Raw genomic sequence first — 12,549 nt, 5'->3', positions numbered from 1 at the left:
TACTAGGCTTAGCGAGTACATTGGATGATAGTAATCTTAATAACACTATAGTTACTCATCAGTCCTGTGTTACCTAATACTCTCTTTCTGAAAGATTGTTTTGAAAATAAGGTATTTTCATTTACTGGCAAGGTCTGGATTGAAGAGAAATGTTGTCTTACGCAGCTAACTGTAACTGAAACTCACGACACTGCAGCTGTAAATCAAAACTAAGTAAACAATTTTATTCAGTGCCTAGACATTTTCCTCTATGGTTCAGGGCTGATTTCTTTTATGCTGATCTTTGCTTTTGTCAATTGACTCTTAAGTCACTATCTGCCAGTTTTCCATAATCATTCATGCCACATATACTATCCTCTCTGCTATATTTTTTTCCAGCTATTCCATGGTGTGTTTCTTTCTCTGCCTCAGGTCTCCTTCTCTGAAAGCCTTGAGGAAATATCTGAATAAAACTTCAAGCTAAGAATATGTTAATTGCACCTTTTTGTTTGCTTGTTTGGTTAAAAGAATTTCTATGATGCGTTCATTTAACTTGCTACCTCTGCTTTTTTTCCCCCTGCTTTTTGTTTTCCTCCGTTTCAAACTAGTCTATGTTAAGCCACGTTACTTTTTACCTAATGAGCTAAAATGCTAGGGCAGATGTTGAGGACTTGAAAGAATCTGCACTGAATTTTGTGCATGGGTGAATGAATGTTTTTTGAGTGAAAACCAGGTGAAAAACAGCATCCTTTTTTAATTTGACAGGGATCTCTTCTGCAACACTCAGAAAATGTTCCAGTTCTCCCAAGCAGAACTATCTGAAGTACCTTTTATTTTCCTGTTTTGAACCAAAGTATGTTCTGAGTTTCCAAACAGGGGAATCAGCATACAACTAATATTATTCCGAAGTAGATTGCTGAGTGACATTTTGAATTATGTATTCCCACTATTGTGCCTAACCCCCTTCCAGTCTCTAATTGAGGGTCCCTTTTTGTGCATGTTAAGTAGTTTTTCATCTTGACTGAATTCTAATTTTATCTGAACCTTTGCAAGTATGTATGCTAATTATATGAAAAATAATTTTGCATTCATTTTTAAACTAGAACATGTTTTCAACAAAATGTTTCCATTTCACAAACGTGAAATTGCAACTACTCCTAGATTTGTCAATCAAAAAGTTTCTTTCTGATGTATTTTTAATATATTTAGAGACACGTATAGAATTTACCATTTGTTTTCTGTAGTTTATAGCAGCATTCTTGTCCGTATAACAAAAGTAACTGAAAAAAATTACATGGATATATTTCTAATACACTTGTAGTGGATAAATACTGGATAAAATAAAGACAAAATAAATACATTTTTTTAGTTCTAGAGTACTTTTTTCAAAAATAGTCATAGTATTCCTTTAATTAATTTATTACTGATGTAATTCCATTTTAATATTATATATTTAAAATGATCCCACTCTGATTCTGATTAGACACTTAATAATAGGTATTATTTTAAAATCAAATGAGCTGCAAAGAAGACAGATTTCTAATTATTTCTTACCTAGTACTGAAAAGGAAGGACAATGAAATACAAATGATCACTCAAAGATTTAAGTGGTTAGTTATTAAATGATTGAAAGTGTAAAGGAAATAACTAATTTTAAAGTCAATTTGAAGTGTAATTCTCCATTATGCCATCAGCGATCCAGGCACACTATGATTTACCAAAGAAATATTCAGCCTCATATTAGGAAAGAGAAGATCTATGTAATTAGTTGCTATGCTTCATTTGCATTGGTTTTCAAGAGGAATAAGTTGATGCAAGCTGGATGGAGTGCATTGTTTTGAACAATTCACAAGTTGTTTATTACAGAGGTATAACAATTACAAAAAAAGCTGTTGACAATGTGCTTCAATTTGCCATTTTACAAAATTAAAAAATGAACAGGACCATTGGAAAAAAATGGCTCTGGAACAATATTCTAATAGAGATAAGTTGGATTAATAACCTAAACTGTTTTGAAGAAGAATACCAATGTAAAATGAGTGAAAGTGTCATCAGAGGATCATGTTGAGGTTTTTGTTTTGGCAGAGGGTCTCGACAAGAAGACACAGGTAGGTTCTCCAGTCTTATGTCTACACTGTCTTTTTTACAGTGAGGAAAATTAACTCGAACACATATACTCAAGTAGACTGTATGTTAGAAATGTTTCTAAGCCATAGAACAAACAGCATTAAGCAAAATAATGACTAACAGCTGAGAATCTGAACAGTGTTCAGACAGTAAAATAGTAATTAAAAAGTATTTCAACATTTTTCTTGAAAAGTAACAGTACATTTGAGCAATATAGTATTGACTTAATGTATTTTTGGATAGCTTTATTCAGAGCCAGAAGGACAAGTGTAACTCCTAACTTGGCTACTCCTGTCACAAAATTCTAATCTATCAATGCTAAAGAAGTACTCTCCTGGCAACAGATATACTAGACAGAAGAATTACCAATATAATTAGGAACTCAAAATTGGTCTGAGGGTTGTTTAACAACTGTTTATTGTATAAGCTAATAGCTGACAATTAGCATACAGCCAGCCTGAATCCCATTTTGTATTTCTTTGAATAGTTCAATAGTTATGATCATGGGCCCATAACTGGTTCAAATCACATCTCCTTCATTGAGTAATATAATAAAGTATAGTATTTATTATTGTGGAACAATGTTATAAATATTCCAAAACAGAATATTTAGAGTTCTAGGAATTTTTTAAATTCTTACAAGTTCTCTAATTGGCATATTAGAAAGCATAGGGTTTATAGACAGCAATTTGGATACACTTTTTGTTGTAAGTGCTCAAAAGAACTTTTAACCACAGGTAGATCAGATTTATTTGAATACAAAGTCAATCTGTTGAAGTAGGGCTGTAAGACTGCACAGTGCACAAAAGTGGTAATTCTGTCCTGACAATGCATTCATGTCTCCTCCTCTGATACAGCTGAAACACAACCTTTTCTTTCTTTTAAGATCAGTAGTTGGAATCATATTATGGTAGGGTTGGAAGGGACCTTTAGACATCATCTAGTCCAACCCCCATGTCAAAGCAGGTCAACCTAGATCAGGTCATACAGGATCGCATCCAAATGGGTTTTGAAGACCTCCAAGGAAGGAGACTCCACATTTTCCCTAGGCAGCCTGTGCCAGGGCTCCCTCATCTGAACAATGAAATAGTTTTGCCTTATGTTTAAACTGAATTTTTTTGTTTTTCAGCTTCTTTACATTTCCCCTTGTCCTGTCACTAGATACAACAGAAAAAAATGTCTCAGCCTCCTGACATCTACCATTTAGATGTTTGTAAATATTAATGAGATGCTCCCTCAGTCTCCTCTTCTCTAGACTAAACAGCACCAGTTCCCACAGCTTTTCCTCATAAGGAGGATGCTCTAAGTGAGATAAGGGAACTGATTCATGTCACATTGTGTGCCAGCACGGCAGGGGCAGCAGGTGTGTGTGGCCATGGGTGAGGGGAGTGAACTTGCTCCACCATTGACCATGATGTTTCAAACTTTCTTAAACTGGTTAACAGCAACTTTCCCTAACCGTGTGAGGAGTTTCTGGTGAGTTTTGATGCATTAGTGAACCCTTCTCCTGAAGGTAATGTGACCTCTGTCAGAAAAGCCTTTTATTCATTTCATAGATTGACAGTCCGTGGAGTGGATGAAATAAGTTACTTGATTGAAACTTGCCTATTAGTTTTAAGAAGGTTGGGTATTCCTTTCTTTTTCTTTTATGTCTGTCTATATTTTGAGGAATGATGCCACTGATTTTTCAGAAGCAAACTCTAGCTAAAAATTTCCCCCTCTCTTAAATGTGAAAAGAAGAAATATGTGACGTTCCTATCCAAGGAACTGAGAGAGAAGCACTCAATCTTGATAATGAAAAAGAGGGAAACACCTGAAACATTTTAAATGCATCATTTCAGTGGTGGCCACTATATAGACAACAGTAACTGCAGATGGTCTACAGAAACCTTTTTTATTCATAGCAGTGGTCATTTCCTCAGTATTTCCCAGTCGAAACGTAATGGACACAAGGCTTGTACTGCACGTTATTCCAGCTAACTCCTTGGTAAGAAGATATTAACATATCTTCTGCTATGTGTCAGATGCAAAGCTTCACATTGCTATGGTTCCGCTGAGAGCAGAGTACCAGATCCACGTTCTGTCTTGAGTATTGCCACACCAACTACAATAGCATTAGCTGTGTTTACACAGCATCACTTGGAAAAAGTATGTGATATAAACTGAAAATGCAAAATAGCAGCAAATATAAAAAATGTTTTAAAAAGAGCACAGTTGGGGCAATAGAATAATATATTGCTCCTCCTGGCTGCTTTGATCTTATGGAAGAAATTGCTGCTGCCTTGTAAACCTGAGAGAACAAGCAAAGTGTCTGCCGCTCCTCAGCAGACACAGCTCGAGCTTGGCATACTACCTTAAATGGCCACCAATCCCAGTTAAACCTAATGCCTGGACTGTGGGCTGGTGTGGCTGGGAAGCAAAAAAGCTGTTTTGGCTGTAGGTGTGGTAACCTCCACAGAGAGGTGCAGCAGATGGCTGGGGGCACTACCTGCTTAAATTGTTCCAGCATGAATCACCACAGGTTTCCTGGTGGCACTCTACTTTAAGGCACCTTTGTGCAGTTTGATTACTATTGTTCACGAAGAAAACAGCCTTTTGCTTAACTCTCCTCTGAAGATTAAGTTAGTATTAAAGAGCCCTGCCACAAACAAATGGTAAACGTGGTGACCTGGACAATCAAATTCCCTTCACACAGTGATCACATGTATGTTTCTTACCTCCTCCTTCTCTTTCAAGGCCTTACCAGCACAATAGCTCTAATGAATCTTCTTCCTAAGAAGGCTGGTATGTTCTCAAAAGAAGATCAGTAGTGCAAGTGGGCTATTTCTTAGTATATTGCTGAAAAACAAGACATGGAACAAAACTAAACCTGATATTTTCTAGAAGCTCTCATCTAATTCATGTTCTTTGGCAATTTATTCTATCCTGTTCACATATTACCTTTCCGAATAATAATAAATGCATGAGATGTCAATTTTCTCTTAATTCTAGACTGTACAGATCCATTCTGATTTGTCCAAGGTTACACTTAGAACTGAACAGTATATCTCTTAAATTTGGCCCCCCAAAAAATCACATTGTTTCAGTGGGTATCAGTCCTTAGGCTGAGATAACTCAGATTGGTTTATCTGCACCCCTACAAGTATGTTCTACGTACAAGCTCCACTCTAACAAAAACAGAAGGTGGAGATTGCATGGTACCTGTGCAATGTGATTTAGGACCTCTATGCCATCACATGATGTCCATTTGATCCTGTTCTTGCCGTTTAAAATTTAGAGGGATGACAAGTGAACTGGAGCTTTTAAAAAGGCTGTCACCTGTAGCTGTTTGGTCCTCTTGTTTTCCCTGACCAAGGTTCCAACCACCTCAGGAGAATGGCAGGACAGAACATGTATGTTAGTCTCATCCAGGAACAAGGGACTACAATCAGCCATAAGTACCAAGGGCCTTTGGAACCCTCTAAGGACAAGCAGGGCTCAATTGCCACTTATGTTCCCAGGCAAAACAGACAAGACTACTCAACTTGGCACAGAAGTCCAATCAAAAACATAAACATAAAACAATACAGAGTGGAACAATGATGAAGAGCTCAACTAGTCCTTTGAGACCACTTGCCCCCCATCCCTCCCCTCTTCCTGGGCTCAAAGTCCTGAACCCAGTGTCTTTACCTCCTCCCTCCATGAACGACTAGGAATGGCAGGGAATGGAGGTTTCAGTTAGTCTTTTCTTGACTGCTCCTGCCACTTGTCTCAAGGCAGGAGGACTCCCCGCTGGTTCTCCCTGCTTCAGCGTCGGCTCCCTCACAGGCCAGGCAGCCCAGCACAGGCAGCTCCGAGATGTGTTCATCCCAAGAGCTGCAGCTCCTCTCTGCCTCCTGTGTGGGTCTCTGTGGCCCACAGGCTCTCCAGCACAGCCTGTGCCATGGCCACCTCTTCACAGTCTCTCGTCTGTAAGGGCGCACTCACACGGAGCTGCTGGTAGCTCTCCAGTCCTAGCTGGTTGCCCTCCATGGGTTGCAGGGGCACAGCCTGTATTCTCGCCATGGGCTGCAGAGATTCTCTGGTCTGTTGCTCCTCCTTCCTTCCTCCTTCTCTGGCTGTGGGGTTCACATGGTCGCCTCCATCTCGTACAACCTCTCCACCTCCTTTTCCAGCTCAGATTTCCCTTCTTAAATAGTGATGGCAGAGGCGCCAGATTGGCCTGGCCAGGCTGGAGGTTGGCCCACCTCAGAGCCAGGGGATGTTTTGAGAACTGCTTCCTGGGACCAGTACTGCATCTCCCTCCCCCTGTTAACAAGCAAAAAGTGGCTGCACACAAACCCATGACAATGTGAATCATTCTCAGCCAGTTTACAGCAGTCAGTGCACTCAACATAAATTTTTGATACAGGTGAACTTTAAATAAACTGTTGAGTTTGAGACTGACATGGTAACACGTGAACTTGCACTTGATTCACCTAACTCCTGTCTGGGAGGTAGTTTTCTGGATGAGCCAGTTGTTGCACAGGTCACGACAGTGCTTATAATTGACTTTGTTTTGCAAACAGCCGCACACTCTGGTAATGTTTTAATCTCCTAGATCCTCAGTATCCTCTCAGTAGAGGCACCCCTCTGTTTTCCTCCATTACCTCCTTTAATCTTAGGTAAAACTGGCTTGGTTAATACAACTTGCCAATACATAGCTATGGATTATAGTAATTTCAGACACCACAGACAGACCTGTGAGAGGATGCATGTTCACATACTAAGGTGAGCTGGGGAGTCAAAGTGACCAAGATTGGGCAAGACAGAGCATTTTACAGACATGGTTCTCTGTTACCACCTTTACTGTGGGGAGACTAAGTTATGAATGAAGTTGCTAATATACATGAATTAAACCACCGCATATCAGTTAGTGCTGGTTTGACAGGCCTAAAAACTTTGGGGTTAAGGCTGCTTCCCAAAAAGCCTAGCCCATCTTGCAGTGGAGTGAGTAAACTCAAAAGAGGGGAGAAAGCTAAACCAAAATAGATGACTGTGAGCAGGAAACATTACAGCCACACCAGCGTAAGCCATTCTTACTCTTGAGTCAGAGTCCTGTGTGAGCATGAGTCAAAAACCTTAATTGTGGCAGCACAACCATGGAAGATTTCTAGCTATAGCACGTTGATGTGAAAACTTGCCAGAATGGAACCTTTTCAAACAGAAGTAAAACTAGGTTAATATCTAGCAAAACTGTTACCTTACAGGTATGTTTTAGTGAGAAAAAGGATCTGAAGATGTTTATTTAAAAACAGTCACCTTCCTGCATGTAACCTTTTTTACATTCCCATACTTTGTGCTGCTGGAAAATTCCTAAAGTTCTTTAAAAAAAAAAGCATCAGAATGTGCCTGGATACTGGCTTGTCATTCAGTGATAGTGTGTCATTTCAGACATACGCACACTTGCGTATGTAAAATCTACTCAAGCAAGTAGGATGAGCAGAAATCCTCCCCAAAAAGGCTGTGAAAAAAAATGAAAAGGAATTATTTTAGTAGGCAGGCAATGACTGTCTATTTTCTGTCAAATAAGAGAGGATCACCAGCCTTTTTTTGGTGACTAGGTCACCTGAGCTTGAATGAGCTTTTCAGATTCTTGTTCCATATGTAAAACTGACAGCTCTTAAATATATGTAAATCAATGTTATTTACAAAGACAGTCTCATCATGGATGTAATGAATCCAAATAGATTTAGCCTTAGCTCAGTTCAGTGTTATTTTCCAAGCTCCTCTCTTCACATGCAAGAGTCATGCATTTAGAACAGGCTGCCTGAGGTCACAGACAGGATTTAAGGAGTGCAAGCCTGCTTAAGGAGGCCGATTTGAACTGAGTGGATACAGAGCCTTATTTATGACACAAACATAATCTGAATGAAATTGGTTTACGTCTTGTTCGTGTTTAAGAGTACCGTGCTATCCTTACGCAATATTTGCATTGGAAAATAAGAGATTTGCATGGGAGTGAATCACTAAAATTATTCACAAGGCATTACATTTCATAAAGGAATCAGGATGGAGATCAGGGCATTGGCTTCAAAATAAAATTTGGAAGCCGTGAGTGAAATTTTGTTAATTTATTTTAGCAAAAAGGCCTCTCACCAATTTAAGATATAAACTCTCTTACCTTTTAAATAATGCCTTTTGCTCCAGAACACTTGCAACCTATCTAATCTGCATCATGGTGTTAGTGTAGGCATTGGACATGGAGAAACGATTTAGGCAGAATGAGAAAGCAACATTTGGAGCACATAAGGTCATCTCTTGTATAGGAGGATTTTCTGCTAGCAGCTGCCACTCTTGAATCTGACCAGTGACTGGAAGGCATCATGCCAGAAACTAGGACTTAAAAAGATCTTCAGGCTGGGGAGAACAAAATTGAAATGGAGAGGAGCTGATCAGGTTTTTTTTTTCTAGTTTTAAAGCTAGGTCAGGGAGGTGAGTGAGGCAATGATTGATGGGGTTGGCACTTCCGGGTTTGTCTATGGGGGAAAGCTGCACTGAGGTAAATTTAATTAGCTTTGAAGCCAGTACAGTTACTGTGGTGCCTGTCTATGTTATGTACCTTCTTGGTACAGGAGGATGTTTTCATTTTCAACCTGTCAGTAACATATTCAAGATAAATGGGAAAAAACATTCTTATTGTCACAAAAGTGTACACATGAAAGTTTACTCGGGTACAAAGTCAGGGCCAAATCCATGCCAGGAAAGATTTGTCATACTTACCCTCCCAGCAAGCCCTCTTCAGACAGGGAGAGCCTATATGAGCAAGAAAACTCCTTTACCTATGTAACATACAGCAAAATAAGCTGTACCTTAGTAAGTGAGATTCTCCTCGAGCTTTTGCTAGTATAAAAAGGATGCAAGACCTCACTGTCCACTTTTACAGCTGTCCAGGGTACTTCTTACAACAACCTTTATGTCGATTTAAATTCACATCTACCTTATTTTATGCTACGCCATTCTCTAGACTAGTCCTGCATAAAGCCACCACCAGCCACACTAATGCAATGTTGGGTCTATACCATACAATAGAGAACACGTAGAACATAGGTAACACATGGTTTTGCAGAGATACCCTAATGTAGATGACTATTGGTGGACAGGGCTGACCTTCTTGAAGTAACCTTGTGGTAAAATTCAAGTATCCAGCACCAGGCTGTGTTTCAAGTTTGGCATATCCTACATATATTAGTGAGGTTTTTGATGCAAAAGCATTTTATCTGCTTTTCTGGCAGTGAAAACCTAGTTTTTATGATCTGCTTTTGGGTTAACTCAGAGGCAATTCTGTAGTCCCCCCTCCACACAGCATAAAGCTTACCCAGAGAGACTTAAATTCTGCATATAACTGACATTTTCTGTGGACGTGTATATCTATGACAAGTCCTCTAAAACAGTAAGTAGCATGTCCAGATTGTTTCATGAGTGTTTCATTATCCTTGGAGATGCAACTGGCGTTTGGAATGATCATGTCTACACAGTGCTCTGAAATCGCTATGTCTACACAGCTGTTACAACACTGCTGCTTTGCATTCTTGGAAGATTACAGAGTTTATTGCTTTGCCTCTGTTCTTTTGTTTTGTTTTGTTTTGTTTTTTCCCCATGCTGCTCACTGTGAAAGATCCCACCAGAAAGTAGTGGAGTATTTCCCACAATTTCTTTCATTTCATCACAGCTTTCAAAGTCAGCTCCCTTTTCAAAGCACTGCTGGGCATCAGGCAAGAAAGCACTGAAGATCACTTGGAGATTTTTGGTGTTATTTGTGTATCTTCAGGAAAAGGGACATGTAAACAGCTGAAACTGAGCAGAGACAACTGACTAAACTAACACATGAAATGGTGAGGCTCAGTAGTGATACAGAACAGGGACAGCCAGCAGTTTCAACAGGGTTTGGGTATATTATCTTTCAAGAGCCTTAAATGGAGAAATTGCCCTGCAACTGTAAGAATGGAACATGTCGTAAGAATTTCTCTTGGCATGGTGAAATATACTCATCCATTTTTGTCTGAAGGCTCACCATTCTCATTTGGTAATCATTTCTGTGGAGAAAAATCTACAGAAAAGAAAATCGTCAGGATTATCATGAAGGACTTACACACAACAACAACAACATCTGTTTTATATGAGTTGGCAATGCACAGGCATTTATTGACGAGCTGAAGCACTTGAAGGTAGCTAATTGGGTTTTGGTCATTAATGTGACTGATAAGGCTATTCTGACTGCAGATTGTACCTAACAAGGCAGAGTTTTTCTACAATATAGCATAGACAGATGGTCACCATGGGAGATTTTCTAATATTAGAATTATAGGTCTAGGGTAGGTCCAAGAAACCTATATTTTTAGAAACATGGGGCTATTTAATGTTATTTTTTTTCTTTAAGGGAAAATATATAAAAAATAGTTCTGTGATTATTCTTGTCTGTCCAAAAGACTTACTAGACCCTTACACCCACGTTTCCCCTGTTCACGAAGCCTTTCATTGGATCCTTAATTAAAGAAAGCCTCATTTATACCTAACTATGGGAGGTGATTTTAGACTGTGCATTAACAATACTCAAAAACTGGATGCTTGATTGGTAATATCTGCCTCATATGATAATTATTTCCTCTGTTACACAGATTATTTCACAGCAAAGTAAACACAGAAACACTGAGACATTTTGAGCAGTAAAAAAAGGAGTGATGGTGCACTTCTCCATCTGATCAGGAAGACACCAAGCAGGGATGCCCTACGATTCAAATGTGAAATGAGTGTAGATTTGTGAACAGAATGGATGCTCTCTTAGGGCAGGAGAGACATTCATATACGTGAAAGGTTTTAATATATCATATACAGAGAGTATTGAATTCTGCAAAGCTTTTTATATAATCAAGCAATGTTATGAAAATCATTTCAGAAAATACAAGTTAGGTGCAACACAGCAAAGGAAAATATTTTCTGGAACTGTAGAAACACACTATCTCTTTGAGCAGACAAATGACTTTAGAGGGTCTCACACTGTGCATATGTTATTTGTTAGTTTGCTATGTGGAACGTGGAAGGACAAACTTGTACCTGCAAATGGCTGTTAAAAGGTGCTACCTCACTAGATATGTTGTTAGAGAAAGGCTGGCAGACACAGAAAGCAGGGTTTTGTCTTTGAAAGACATGTATTTAGACTTACCTATATTCTGTCTCATGAAAAAACTGTTTCTGAAGGGTCATGACCATTTTCATCAATGCTCTCTCCTCTTAATCATGCTGAATTGGACTTCCTTTTCATTTCTCCATTTTTTTATCGCTCTGTTATGTTGTGTACACAAAATCAGTAAACATGCCACCCCTTCATTTCCTTTCCTTCTTGCGTAGATTGGACAGGTGTTCATCCAGTGTAGGCACCTGCGGCCATGGTTGCTGCAATGTAGCATGGGTGGGAAAGATAAAAAGGAACAGGTAGTAATTGCCCAAGAAATAGTCTCTGTGCCAAGAATAATAAAATAGTGCTCTTTCCTTAATTGCGCAATACTCATTCCAAAATAGAGTACTATCTCTGCCTGAAGATTTCTTTTCTATACTATATACCCGTCAGTATCAAGCCATCTGTTAAATAAACAGCATTCTGCAGTCACTAAAGAGAAAAAAATGCTGAGAATCTCTGTAGTTATTAAAATATTGTGTAGTCAGAGTTGGGCGATTTATTTTGTAAAAACACAGTCCGGAGCTGAAGGCATAATGAAAATAAGCCAGCAAATTGATTCTCTCATTTTATTCTATCCTGTATCTGCTGTTGCAATAAACTTGCCTTCTGTTCATTGGGCTACATAGGGTCATCCCCATTGGATATGTATGACTAAGGTAAATAGTGGAATGAGACTGTCATAGGTTTGTGTGGAGCCACTTTTTGCTTGGTAACAGGGGGAGAGAGGAAGAAGTCCTCGAAACATTCACTCTGAGGCTCTGAGGTAGACCAACCTCCAGGCTGGCTGGGCCAATCTGGCACCTCTGCCATCACTATTTAAGAAGGGAAATCTGCAGTGAAAGAGGAGCTGGAGGAGTGGTACAAGATGGAGGCAACCACGTGGACCCTACAGTCAGAGAAGGAGGAAGGAAGGAGGAGTGCCGGACTGGAGACCTTGCTGCAACCCATGGCGAGAACACAGGCTGTGCCCCTGCAACCCATAGAGAGCAATGGCAGGTCTGAGAGCCACCAGCAACTCCAGGTGAGTGTGCTTAGATGGGCAGGAGACTGTGTGAGGAGGTGGTCATGGCGCAGGCCACGCTGCAGAGCCTGCGGGCTGCAGAGCAGACCCACATGAAAGGCAGAGAGGAGCTGCAGCCCTCAGGATGAGCACACCTCGGAGCAGCCTGTGCAGGGCTGCCTGGTCTGTGAGTGACCCTGTGCTGGAGCAGGGAGGATCAGTAAGGAGTCCTTGTGTCTTGAGGAGA

Source organism: Colius striatus, chromosome 1 (genome assembly GCF_028858725.1).
Source record: "Colius striatus isolate bColStr4 chromosome 1, bColStr4.1.hap1, whole genome shotgun sequence".
Classification (NCBI taxonomy): domain Eukaryota; kingdom Metazoa; phylum Chordata; class Aves; order Coliiformes; family Coliidae; genus Colius; species Colius striatus.
The sequence above is the reverse complement of the archived record's forward strand: the minus strand, read 5'-3'. Positions refer to the sequence as shown.